Here is a 13,844-nt window from a genome sequence, read left to right as displayed (position 1 = left end):
GCAACTTTCCTTTTAGGCCGTGAGCATATTCCTTTCTAAACGGGATACGTTCGTGGCGGGTTATTTTTCTTGCACCGTGGTCGCAGGCATAAACAACGAGTCGTCAACCGCGTTTCTGACGGATATGCCGTGTATACTATAAAGCGAGTTTGATAATTTAGCAGAAACTGCCGAAGAAGGCGACCAAGCTAACAGACTCTGCAAGAGAGCTATGGTTCCCCATTCACAATTTGTGGGCGTTGCCCCCCGACCGTGTGGTTCCGAAAACGATGGAAACAAAAGGCCGTCGAAACTCACGGTCCGTGCTGAGGACGCCTTAGCGGACTCGTCGACACCGCTGCGAAGCCTTGGCTCCGAGATTGCTTCGGGTTTCACTCTTGGGGATGGACACTGAACACCAACCCGAACTAAAGTCGAACTCGGTCGGTTGAAGCTGCTAATCGACGAGCGTGGGCCAAAAGCACTATGTTGAGTAACGCCCCCTCAAACCAAGGTGTTGGTCCGTAACCGTCACAGCAGTGTACAAAAGGATGAACAGTAAGATGCAGTGCTCGCGTCGGGGCAACAGGTGGAAAGGACCGGCGTCTGGCGGGGCTATGAGGAATACACGGCGAGTAACGGCCACGGGTTCCCAGCAATAGACGCACGTGGGAAGACGGCGGTTCCTTGCACGGTGTAGAGTGCGAAAGCGACCGACGCGCCGGGCCTCTGTCTCGTACGCTGCTCCTGCTTCGCACGCGAGAGACAATGGGTGGATGTCGGACAACCTGAGCCCGACGCAGAGTCGATGTGTACTACGGAATGGGAAGGAGGGGGGAGTCAATGAACGCTCTCGCCGGTTTGCCCATGTGGGGGCTCTGGCAGACCGAAATCCACGCCAGCGGTGCTGGGATCAAGCGCGTAGCGCGCGGGCTTCTTTCTGACTCTCCCCTCGTTCACAACTCCCCCTTCCTTCTCCCAGTGCCATCACTGACGTCTGCATAGGTGGCACGTCGTGCGCAGCCGCAAATCAGATTACTACCTGTCCTTTATCGCGGACTTTGGCTGGCGACGAGAGGAATGCCCTCTCCTTCTTTGCGTTGTTCACCGTCGTCGCGCCGAGCGGATCGTTTGCTTTTACGTAACTCCTTTTACTGTTTTGTTTATCTTTCTTCTTTTCTTTCTTTCTTTTCTTCCTTTTTTTTTTTTTTTTGCTCCGGCTCCCTTTAGCGCTGACGTGAATGAGCCGGCCCTGGCCTCCCAAGCTAGAACGCGGCATACACCTGTCTACTCGTACGAAGAACAAACGGAAGCCTTTTGCTGCCCGCGGAAACCGAACCTCACGTCGTGGGCTAGACGGGGTGCTCAAAAAACGAAGCGCATTGACCTGCCTACCCACCGGTGGCCGCGACCGTATAGTGCTTCTAAGAACGAGGTCTATCGTCGGATGGTGTTCTCAAGTCCTTTCCATTTCTTCGGTCCTCGAGTTTTCATTACCGAACTTCTAGCTCCAACATGCGAGGTTTGTGTTTGAGTTCTATAATTTGTTGATATCTTTAACAAACTACAGACCAGTCGCGTTTCTGACGGTGCAACTTGGCAAGCCCCCTACGAAATTTACTTGAATCACTTCACTGAGAAAGACGTTGCGAGAAACGCCAGGAGAGAATAAACACGATCTTTCATAGTATCTTCGGAGGTTGTTTAGGGCCCTTTAAGTGGCCCATATAAAGTCGCCTAAGCATTTTTTTTTTTAACGGAAAGGAGTAGTCCATGTCTCACCAGAGGTGGCGCAATTCCAGACTAGGCCGATGTTCAGGCGAAGACGGAGGCTTGGACGTGGTGAGAGGTCCCCGGACCAGGAAAGTCTCTGGAGACACGTGCCGTTTACACGGGAGGACCTGTCTTCTAAAGGGCGGCGAAGAGCTGGCTCCTTATGCACCTTTATTTAAGCGCGCCTTGCCCACTCTCCCTCAACGCGGCATCGAACGTAGAGAAAGAGGAGAGCGAACTTGAAAGAGAAGCAACGAAGAGAGAAAGGGAGTTATTGGAGATATGAAGTGACAAAGGGAGGATGGTGTTGGGCATCAGGAAACAAAGAAACGGTGGGGAGGTGATTTACGAAGATTTCAGTAGTTTCGGTATGTGCAGCGTGGGCATGGAAGTTGAGTCATGCTCCCGCGGAGCTTACAGGAGATAGCGCCAATGTTGCCCCCCTTCTCACCCGAGCGGGCAGCAACTGATAATGAGCGCAATGGGTGACCACTAAAATTGGCAATCGCAGGGAACTGTAACGACAGCTTCCGGTTCGACGCTTCACACGGGTCAGCAGTGGCACGCGTGCATTTTTGTACTGCTCTGATGGAAAAAAAAAGTACCTCTGCGTGCAATGCCAGTACTTTATTGTAGTTTTTTTTTTTGCCAACCATAACTATGACAATGACAAGCTACAAAATCCATGTACGGTTAGGACAATTTTTTGTCGCACTAAAATGATGTGCAATGCTTTTATGCTGCTCGGGGGTACTGTCAGTTTGGCTAGCAGATCAGCCGATACAGAATACAGTTTTAATTGTATGATACGTTACTGCAGATGAAAAGTCACCATTTTAAGGATCCCACTGGATAGGAATGACTGTAGCATTGTGCTAAGAGTTCATTTCGGGATCACTGCTTCAGCCGACATCGTAAGTCGATCGGCATGAAGCGCAGCACTTGTTGAGCGCGTTGAGGTATTTTTTTTTCTAGCCTTCAGCGCGCTGTAAGATGCATTTCTTAGTTGAATCCAGATGCTTATTTGAACGCTCATCTTGGTCAAGCTGCGTGGCACGGCGGCACATAAACAATACAGTTAGACATAGACGGCGCCGAATAATCGAAACCCTGCGCTTGTTTAACGCACTTCCTTTGGGTGCCGTCCTGGCGCACATTTTGACCAAGATAAACGCAAATGAACTCGTCCAGCACTTCGTGTAAACTTACTCGAGTGAAGCTTTCATGTTTTTTTTTGTGTGGTTGTTGTTGTCATATATATGGGTGCAATGGCCGGCGCTAATCTCGTATGACCCGTTCCCATAATATCTTTGCTAGGCGCGCCTGTGCGACAATTTATTTCGCAATATAATATTCGCTGTAAATTCATGCGTAAGCTTTTGTGAGTGTGTGTGGAATACACAGGTACCTGTGATAAAATGGTTTTAACCCACTCTGGCTTCAAAGTTTCGTACTCCAAGGCTACCTGTCGCTGTGGCTTTCTTCACAGTCACGGCCCCGATCGTATTTCTGTCTTCATTACATAGGAATTGATACCTGAGTTCGCCTTGGAAGCTCGAGTTGTAGCAGCCAATGGCTGAACAACCAACCATGGTTTATCAGGACGAAGATAAACGGGCGACCACGCGCGCGAATCCCGAGTAATCTGAGGCTTGCGGCGAACCGGTTCGCCGTCGTCTTCTCTTTTCGAACCGGTAGCAGACGGTACATCCCACAATCCCTCGCTCTTTTACTGGTCACCTATTCGATCGTCCCGACTTGGGAGATGCCCTCTACACCTGGCACCCAGCCGAGTGTCCTTGAGGACCCCTTTTTGGGTAACGAAGTTTCACCGTCACCACCACCGTGAGCATGGTTGAAGGGAAAAAAAAATCACATCGTATCCACGAAGTGAATGATGGCGAGTGGGCGAAGCTCCGGGGGATGTTCGATCCCCGTACATTCATTCATTTGTTACTCTTTCTTTCTCTCTGTCCTCCTTTCTTTCATAACGAGGTGCACTTCATGACCATGAAAGAGAGAGGGCCAAGAGCCAGCGCGTTTTATAGCTCTTGGAGCACCGCAGCGAAGCAAACAACGTGCCACAAGCGCACTAGCGATCATCGTTCTCCTCTCCTAGCTGTACAATCGACGTGCTCGCGGCCGGTGCTTCCAGCGCGTGCAAGCCAGGACAACGGACATCGGAGGGACAAGGCTCGTCCCTATAAAGTGTTTTGCCCCTAAAAAAACATTTCGTAGTCACGCGCCTGTTATACTGAACAGATACAATAACTCCTTTTGAAGAGCTTATGCTTTATAGCCATGCTAGAAAATAAACACGTTCTTTAATAGTATCTTCGGAGGTTTCTTGGTGGCCTTTTAAGGGTCTTATGTAAAGCTTAGTCTACATAGCTGGAGTGTATTTAACCCATGAATGAATGAACGCAGGATTGACTTTTTATTTTCAGGGACTCTACAACGATAATGTGAATCTACAAGCACGAGAATGCTTCTGCGTACGTCCCCCCGGAGCGAAATGTGGTCATGCTGGAGGGGAATCTAATTCGTGTCCATGATCACAGCCCTTCACCGCTATGCCATCAACGCGGGCGGATAGGAAGTTATACAGAATTCGATGTACGAGAAAATGTTTCTCTCGAATATTTGTACTCTGGAAATTTCCCTGTGCGAAGAGCCTCATGTGCGTTTGACGATTCTGTTCGAGTACCTGCTTAATGCACGCATAAGGTCCAATGTTTCAATGTATTGATGTAATTATTTTCTTTAATGAACGTGTTTTGCTTTTAGAAGGATGTCCTCCTGGGGTCAATACGCATCCAGATAAACGGGACGTATTCTGAAATATTGTCGTTTATTCTGTGTCTTTAGAATGAATTTTCCAGCCTTTTCTTGCGTTTGAAGCGCCAACATTATCCGCATTTTGGAAAATCCGCAATTTTTTTCTGTCCAGCAGAGACTACTCGCTTCTATCAGCGGAGCTGCTCTGAGTCGCGCCTGCACAGCCTGCACCTCTGTCATGTCACGCAGGTCATGTTACCAGATGGTGGAGTGAATAAATCAATCAATAAAGCGTAATAATGACGATGCTTCACATGATTGTATTGATGCTGGAAATGGGGTTAATTACACTCTACCCTCACCCTCACGCGCTTACCAGTTGCTGCCAGAGGGTTGTCACATAGTTTTCTTTTTTTAATTAGATAACATTTTCTTTACAACTCCCTCTTACAGACAGAAGCACATGATTACGGGCTACTACGGACATGTTCCGGCTTGCAACCGGAAATATCCCCCCTTCGTATGCAGCAAGCCGGCCCCACGCTGAACGATTTCTGCACGCAAGCGAAGTAAACAACCGACCATGGTATCGCAACACTCTGACAACGGGAAAACGTCAGAGTGCACTGAATAGACACGAAACTTCCTCTCGTTTGAAACAATTGCTGTTGCAAACTCCGTGTCCTGTTATGGTTTGACACATCAATGACTAAACGGAACTTAACGGCGCTGTAATGCCCACGAAGGAAGAAAAGCCGAGATCCATGCAGTATGAAATGGGCAGAAAGTGCGAGGCTCCTGTTCCCATGCATTATTTCCCCTGTTTTTTGTGTCTTTTTGTGGTCGCCTGTAATTACGTTACCTGTAGATATGCACGGTAGAGGACACGGCAATGGCAGCCCACCCTACACTTTTAAGAAAAAGGAAAGAGTATGTGTGACTAATTTTGGGTACTCTTGAACCGTCGAGAAGGACACGGCAGTGGCTGGAGTGGTCTTGTGGTTGTGCGAGGGGAGCTCTTCCGGCGTTGGCACAAGGTACATGAACGGACGTACTGCCTAACAGAGCGGTACATTCCGCGCCAGTAATATCGAATTCGTAGGCGAGCGTATACATCTTCACTACACCTGCGTGGGCGCATTGCGGATCCGCGTGGAAGGAGGCACAGACGTTAGAACGTAAGTGGCGAGGTATCACCAGCAACCATTTGCGGCCATCAGATAGGTAGTTTCGCCGGTACAGAAGACCATCACGGATGGTAAAATGGCGAGCAGTTCGTCGAAGTAAACGGCTGTCGGTACTTGGAGACGTCTGAGACAGGTACTCTAGGAGAGACGCTATCCATGGATCCTGGTACGGCAATGGCAGCCCACCCTACACTGGTATTGCTCAGAGGACATGTCGACATGTTCAAGTGAAGAACATTCGTAGCGGGAAACAGACGCTGTAACATAATCGTGGGGAAGTGGCGAGCGAGAAAGAGCGTCGGCGTCCGAATGGTTGCGGCCTGACCGATAAATTACACGAATGTCATAATCTTGGAGACGTAGTGCCCAACGAGCTAGGTGACCAGATGGGTCTTTTAATGAAGACAACCAACACAATGCGTGGTGATCAGTCACGACGTCAAATTGGCGGCCATATACGTAAGGTCGGAATTTCTTGATTGCCCAAACAATGGCAAGGCATTCTTTCTTGGTGACTGAATAGTTCTTTTCCGCTTTAGTAAGGGTGCGACTAGCGTAAGATACAACATACTCATCGAAGCCAGATTTACGCTGAGCAGGAATAGCGCCGAGGCCTACTCCACTAGCGTCCGTATGGATTTCGGTTGGAGCGTCTGGATCAAAGTGGCGTAAGATAGGTGGCGATGTCAGAAGATGCCGTAACGAGGCGAATGCTTCATCGCATGCTGGGGACCACGCCGAGATGTCTTGGTTGTCGGCAAGTAGCTGTGTCAGGGGTGCGATTATGGTGGCGAAACTGCGCACGAAACGGCGAAAGTATGAGCAGAGGCCGATGAAGCTGCGGAGTTCTTTTAGTGTAGCTGGCCTGGGAAAGTCGGCGACAGCGCTAAGCTTGGCTGGATCAGGACGAACACCATGCTTGCTAACAACATGCCCTAATATGGTAAGCCGGCGGGCAGCGAAGTGGCATTTCTTCAAATTCAGCTGCAGTCCAGCGTTCGAAAGACAAGTCAGGACGCTTGCGAGGCGGCTGAGGTGGGAGTCGAAGTCCTTCGAGAAAACGACGACGTCATCCAAATAGCACAGGCGTGTGTTCCATTTAAAACCTCTAAGGATGTTTTCCATGAGACGCTTGCCAGGTGGCAGGCGCATTACAGATGCCGAATGGCATCACGTTAAACTCGTACAATCCGTCAGGCGTTAGAAACGCAGTCTTGGAGCGGTCGGCTTCATTCATAGGGACCTGCCAGTAGCCGGATCAAAGATCTGAAGAAGAAAAGAACTCTGCTCTTTGCAGGCAATCGAGGGCGTCATCGATTCTTGGCTCGTGATCTTATTAAGACGTCTGTAATCAACGCAAAATCTGATGCTATTATACTTATTTTTTACCAGTACAACTGGAGAGGCCCAAGGGCTGCTTGAAGGTTGTATTACGCCACGTCGAAGCATATCGTTCACCTGATCATCAATGGCACGGCGTTCACCGTGAGAAACTCGATATGGGCGCTGGTGCAAAGGTGCATGGCTACCGGTGTCGATTTGGTGAACGATTGCGGATGTGGTCATTAAGGGTAACTGACTGGATTCCCAGAGAAGGGAAGCGGGTTAGGGGGAGACAGAAGGTTAGGTGGGCAGATGAGATTAAGAAGTTTGCGGGTATAAATTGGCAGCAGCAAGCACAGGACCGGGTTAACTGGCGAAACATGGGAGAGGCCTTTGTCCTGCTGTGGACGTAGTCAGACTGATGATGATGATGATGATGATGATGATGATGATGATGATGATGATGATGATGATGATGCGGATGTGCGACCCAAAGAAAGTTGGCTATGGTCAAATGACATCTTGAAGCGATCTAGCAGAGCCAGGAGTAGGGTGCGCTGAGCAGCGGGAAGTTGAGGGTCAATCGATGGGAAAAAAGCCTCCGGAGATGAAGTGGGAGTGGTATCAGAGGTAATGGTGTTTAAGTGAGATAATGGCAAGTCGTCAGGTAGGTGACTGGACGAAACAGAATCAATTTCCTCAAGGTGACCGAGGGCTTCGCCACGGAATAATATGGCTGGGGAAGGAAGCGAGTTCGTTATATAACGCCACGGGAGTTTTCTACGGTGACAACTGCGAACGGGAGAAAGAAGCTTTTGCGAGAGCCAAAGGCGTCGGAGGGGTAAAAGAGGGCGGTGACAGAGGGCGCGTCGTTGCAGAGGAGTGGCACAAGAACACAGGATAGAGGAGGGATGTGAGTGTCCGTGGCCACGGTGACTCGGGAAGATAGCAGCTTGAAAGGTCTTTCAGATGTCGGCGCTTCACACAGGGGCAGTTAAGACATCGTCGACAACTCTAGTTCGGCACGCGCACAGTGAACGACGGCATGATGAGCGCAGAGGAAGTCCCAGCCTAAGATGATATCATGCGAACATGGAGAAAACACAGCGAATTCGACTACATACAAAATATTTTGGATGACCAGTCGAGCTGTGCACGCCACAGAAGGTTGGATGTGATGCGCAGTGGCCGTGCGGAGAGAGACATCGGACAGTGGCAGTGTAAGCTTCTTCAACTTGCGGCACAGTTCACCACTTAGCACAGACACGGCAGCACCAGTATCAACAAGCGCTTGCACCGGTACACCATCAATATTCACAGTTATTTCATTAGCAGGTAGAAACGGAGGCCTTGAAAGTTTCGATATATGCGCAGCTCTTGCCTTGGGAACTGCGATAGTCAGTTTTCCATTTGGGTGGGGGCTGATCGAGGAAGCATAGCAGAAATCGAACGGCGCCGTGGTGAGGGCGACCGATTCCTGTCGAAGCCGCGGCGACGTGGCGGCGACTGTTCCGACGTGGGGTGGAACGAAGACGACTGTGGTGGCTCTGGACGATAGCCGTAAGTCGCCTCACCAGCAGTTGGGTTATAATCCCGACGGCGGCAGTAGCGTGCTACATGACCGGGAAGATGGCAGAAGTAGCCAATCGGCCTGTTGTCCGGAGTGCGCCAAGGGTTAGTTGATGGTAGCGCGGCGTGGCGAACAGGAGGTGGGTGGGGACGGACAGGGGGACTTGCAGCGTAGATGGGACGGGGCTGTCTAGCAAGATCAGTGGTGTTTGGTAGCGACGGCGGCGAGCGTCTCAGCGTAAGTGAGAGGGGCAGAGATAGGCGAAGGATGGTATGTAGGAGACAGGGCATCAGAAACTTTCTCTTCGATTGTCTTGCGGAGCCTTGGGGTTAGTGTGTGCGCACTGGCCGGAACGTGCGGCACAAGAGACAATTGGCGCGCCACTTCTTCTCGGACGAACTGCTGAATTTGCTGCATTAAGGTGCTTTGTTCTGATGAAACAGCGCCAATGGTTAACGCAGATGTAGAGCTCGTGTCGAGGTTTGGACGTCGAGCAGAAATGCGCTCTCTCCGCAGCTCGTCGAAACTTTAATTGTGCTGAATAAGCTGGGCGATGGTTTGCGGGTTTTTTGCAACTAGCATGTGTAAGGCGTCGTCCTCGATACCTTTCATGATGTGCCGTATTTTGTCAGTGTCAGACATGTGGGAATCGATACGACGGCCGAGGTCCAGAATATCCTCAATATACGAGGTAAAGGTCTCGCCAGAGCGCTCTGCGCGGCCGCGCAAGCGCTGTTCGGCGCGCAGCTTGCGAACAGCGGGTCGGCCAAAGACTTCTGCAAAGCGCGTCTTGAAGGTTGACCAAGACGGTATTTCCGCTTTGTGGTTGTTAAACCACAGTTCTGCCACACCCGCCAGATAGAAACGAAGGTAAGCGAGCTTGTCTGTGTCATCCCGCTTATTGTGGGCGATTACTGCTTCATACTGGGACAGCCAGTCGTCAGCGTCTTGGTCGTCGGTCGCGTTGAAAATTACTGGATCTCGCTATCGTGGCATTCCGGAACAGGTGACGGATGGGATTATGACTGCAGGTGGCTGGGTCATGTCGTCAGGCATTGGCGAAGCGGGAGGTTGAGGTAGAGTCCGGGAACGGAGTTCCAGTTTGAGACAACCAGCACTCTCCACCAAATGTAATAATACTGTTAGATGCCACGCCGGGGTGATGCAACCATTTAACGGGCCGAACAGCAGCGAGACAGCAGCCAGCGGTTTCAGCAGCAGCTGCAGCAGCACGAGCCTGTGCCACAACAAACGTCTTCGTCGTCTCTAGCAAGCCCGTATTTTTGTCACTACAATATATATATATATATATATATATATATATATATATATATATATATATATATATATATATATATATATATATATATATATATATATATATATATATATATATATATGGGCCAGCCGTTGAACCACGTGAACTTAAACTCGATCCATGAGTGGAATGCGAGTAAGCGGCAACATGTTTCACATTTTTCCGTTTTTCTTGGTCGCCTCCGCTGGCGGCGCGTCTTACCTACACCCAGTAACAATGCCAGAATTACCCGCTCGTTTCCGGCGGCTTTCCGTCGCTCCTTTCTAGTTCCTCTCCTTCTTCTGCTTCTTGTTGTCTGTTGCTACCTCGTTCGCCCGTTTGCCCCCCCCCCCCCCTTTTTTTTGGTCTTCAAACTGTGAGGGTGACCCTCTGCTACGGGAACTTGTACCATTTCACTTAGATCCTCCGAAGAAGGCTGGTCCACCAGCCGAAACTGTTAGGATTAAATAAATATTTTATTGTTCTGTTTTCTATACTTGCAGTATTCTCGAAGTTTATAACTTTTATTACGGTATTTCGTATATATATATATATATATATATATATATATATATATATATATATATATATATATATATATATATATATATATATATATATATATATATTTATATATATATATATATATATATATATATATATATATATATATATATATATATATAAGGGAAAGAAGTGTATACCTTAAGGGCTCGTTTTTCTATGTTTTAACACAATATTAATGAGATCTAACAGACAGTAACGCCAAGTAATGTACAGGGGAAGTTATTAGAACCAATGGAATGTAAATAAGAAGAAAGAAAAGTGGATGAAAAAATAACCAGCCGTGAGCAGGAATCGAACCTACGACCTTCGAATAACGCGTTCGATGCTCTTCAATTGATTGATTTGTGCGGTTTAACGTCCCAAAACCACCATATGATTATGAGAGACGCCGTAGTGGAGGGCTCCGGAAATTTAGACCCCCAGGGGTTCTTTAACGTGCATCCATATCTGAGCACACGGGCCTCGACATTTCCGCCTCCATCGGAAATGCAGCCGCCGCAGCCGGGATTTGCACCCGCGACCTGCGGGTCAGCAGCCGAGTACCTTAGCCACTAGACCACCGCGGCTCGATGCTCTTCAAGTCGCATATATATATATATATATATATATATATATATATATATATATATATATATATATATATATATATATATATATATATATATATATATATATATATATATATATATATATATATATATATATGCTGGAACAGTCGATAATTATCAATGTTTCTGATTCGCTCTACCTTCTGCCATACTAAAAGTAAACATGTTGCGCGTTTTCAGATGAAGCAGCACAATGAAAAAACTTTCAGGAAGACATTTCTATCGTATGCAAATGAGAAACTTCTTTACTTAGTTATTCATTGATTTGTTTGTTTGTTCAATACACTGCAGCATTTAAGGGCTATCGCAGGAATGGCGGCAAATTACGAAAATTGCAATACAGCATTATAGATGCAGAGCATGGGGGTCAGTGGTTAGTGTACTGTACGAAACGATTTCATCAAGTGGCAAGGACTTGACATGGCCAGGCGCAGCATTCCATATTTCGATAGCGCAGACAAACTGCATTTATACGCATTTGTTGTGGGATTTAAAAAAAAAACTCATGATAATGTAGGGTGGGTGTTGGCTTAGCGGGTGTAATGTAGTTGCTGAGTGAAAGAAATGATGGACACCGAAAGTCTAAAGAAATTTTAAAGGTTCAACGTAACGACTACAAGAGAGTAGTAAGCTGAAGGCTAAAAAGATGGATGGAAATACACTTTTATTTACTTTTTTATTCTATTTTGTATTTTTACTGTGAGTAAGCGAGCCACGGTCTTGCAGCTTTCCATGCAAACCCCGCAATCCCGATGACTCGAAGTATAACATAGGTGGCAAATATAGGTGGCGCAATCAAATCCAGGCCTCAGCCATGGCACTATCTGGATTAATCGAAAAAGAGATACAGATCTTGAAGGCCGATTGTTCTAACGAATGGCTTCGTAAGCAATCTCGGGAGCTGCAAACACGACATATACGGGCGTCTTTTCGAACTTGGAGTCGGTGAGAAGTACACGTCATCGATATAGAGTCTAGACGTTTAAACTGAAAGCCGGACAGGGTGCGTCCGTTGATGACGGCTGTGACTCCTCATACATCTGTATATGTGACGGTCGAGCCCTCAGCAGGCCTCAATCACGCCGGCTGTCAATCAAGGACGAAAGCGATACTTCTCAACTAACGCAGAGTGGTGAACTTCCATTTCGGACACACTTATTGACAAAGGGGCATACGGTTATATCAAAACTGACTCGCTTGGTTGTCTTTTAGGGGCGAAGCTCCTTAGTTCCTGGATTGTCCCCTCCTCCGTATGTGGTCTGTAGCCACGTTTAGATTATAACTTGCTCAATAGATGGCGTCGTGTGTATATGTCCTTGGGAATAATATAACAAGATGGCGTTAGTGGTTTTCACAGCATATCCACGGAGTGAATGATAATGAGTGGGGCGAAGCGTCCGTCCGTATATCCAACCGTCCATGCGTCCGTTCATTCGCTTATCCGTGCTGCCGTCCGTGCTTAAGTCCATCCGTCTATTCGTGCACCTGTTCATCCATCCGTGCATCCGTCTGTCTGTCGGTGCATGCTTCCGTCCGTTAGTTCGTGCGTCCGTCCGTCCGCGCTCTCATTCTTCCATCCGTCTGTGCTTCGGTCCATCCGTGCGTCTGTCCATGCGCTCGACAGTCCGTCCATCCGTTTGTGCCTCTGTCAGATCATCCGTCCATCCGGAAGCAAGGACGGATGGACACACGAACGGGCGGATGAGCACTTCGCTCCACTCATCATCATTCACTTCGTGAATATGCTGGGATTTTTTTTTCTCCACGCATCCAAGCGTGGGTTAGCTAAGCAAAAAATAAACGGGAAAAAAACCGCTTATTTTGGTGATTCTGAAAATTGGCTTACACGAACCGATTGTGTGCGGTTTGTGTTGTTTTTGGTTGAGTGACGCTAGTTAACGCAGAGTGCATTGCATAAGTGCAGGGTACTTACAGGAAGTAGCGAACACGTGTGGCACGGGCGACAAATCTGTCCGCATTTAAGCGCAAAGAAATGAGGCAATTACGTCTTCGAAATGAATAAATGAGAAGCGCCGTGACGTTATTTCAAACTTAAACTACAAGTGATTCCGTAGTCGAGCAATATCAGCATTTACACGTGTGTGTATAGGCATGCGAAGGTTTCCGATTCAGGGGGGGGAGGGGGGGAGAAGCAAAGTTGGTCGCGGCGCCCCCACCTATTATGTCAATGTATGGGGTTGACTTCCCACGCCCCTTCGAGTCGCAGTGCCCTCTATCAATGTATGGGGCTGACTTGTAGCCCACTCCGAGTCCCGTCCACCTTAAGTGACTAGACGGGCGGCCGCCCTCCATCACCCTACGCACGTCTATGCGTGTGTGTATGTATAAATGAAAGCGATGCCTACGTAATCGCCCTCCAAGATAACTTGAAGATCAAGGCGAAACGAAATGCAGCAGTAATTTAAGCACAAAGCCTATTTTGATGAATTACGACATGCTGCGCGTAATTTGGAGGATATAATAGTATACGCGCTGCTTTGGGCGGTCATAAGTAGTTTTGAGCTACTTTTTTGTGCGGCCACCGATTCAAAGTTGTCGAACAGAGAGTGAAATCAGTAGTGTTAAAAACATGCTGAACAATGTCTTAGGAAAGTAAACTATAAACAAAAAAGATTGGTGTCCCTGTAACTCCACGTCACTTGCACGTGGCCGTATAACAAGATATGAGGAGCGAGATAAGGGAAGCGCTTTGCATTACAACATGAGAGAGACATCAGCATATCCTGTTGGGTAGCTTTCCT

General features: G+C 48.1%; 1 protein-coding gene and 1 long non-coding RNA gene across 8 annotated transcripts in view; one reads left to right on the top strand and one right to left on the bottom strand.

The window, feature by feature from the left end:
• LOC119163208 (uncharacterized) overlaps nucleotides 1–1,918 on the bottom strand; it is a 56,437-nt gene extending 54,519 nt beyond the window's left edge. For 2 of the 7 annotated variants that reach the window (XM_075873877.1, XM_075873879.1), the window contains exon 1: nucleotides 298–908. The gene's annotated coding sequence lies outside the window, so the exon portion shown is untranslated. Of the gene's footprint in view, nucleotides 1–297; nucleotides 913–1,761 lie in introns of those variants that run through there. The other 5 variants (XM_075873874.1, XM_075873876.1, XM_075873875.1 and 2 more) reach the window with 4 other exon arrangements.
• On the top strand, nucleotides 1,196–4,843 carry LOC142771903 (uncharacterized). The gene is made up of 2 exons (XR_012886199.1): nucleotides 1,196–1,501; nucleotides 4,200–4,843. It is a non-coding gene; the product is annotated as an uncharacterized LOC142771903 (long non-coding RNA).
• Nucleotides 4,844–13,844: the final 9,001 nt, after the last annotated feature.

Source organism: Rhipicephalus microplus, chromosome 9 (assembly GCF_043290135.1).
Source record: "Rhipicephalus microplus isolate Deutch F79 chromosome 9, USDA_Rmic, whole genome shotgun sequence".
NCBI lineage: Eukaryota > Metazoa > Arthropoda > Arachnida > Ixodida > Ixodidae > Rhipicephalus > Rhipicephalus microplus.
This window is presented reverse-complemented; position numbering and strand designations above follow the sequence as displayed.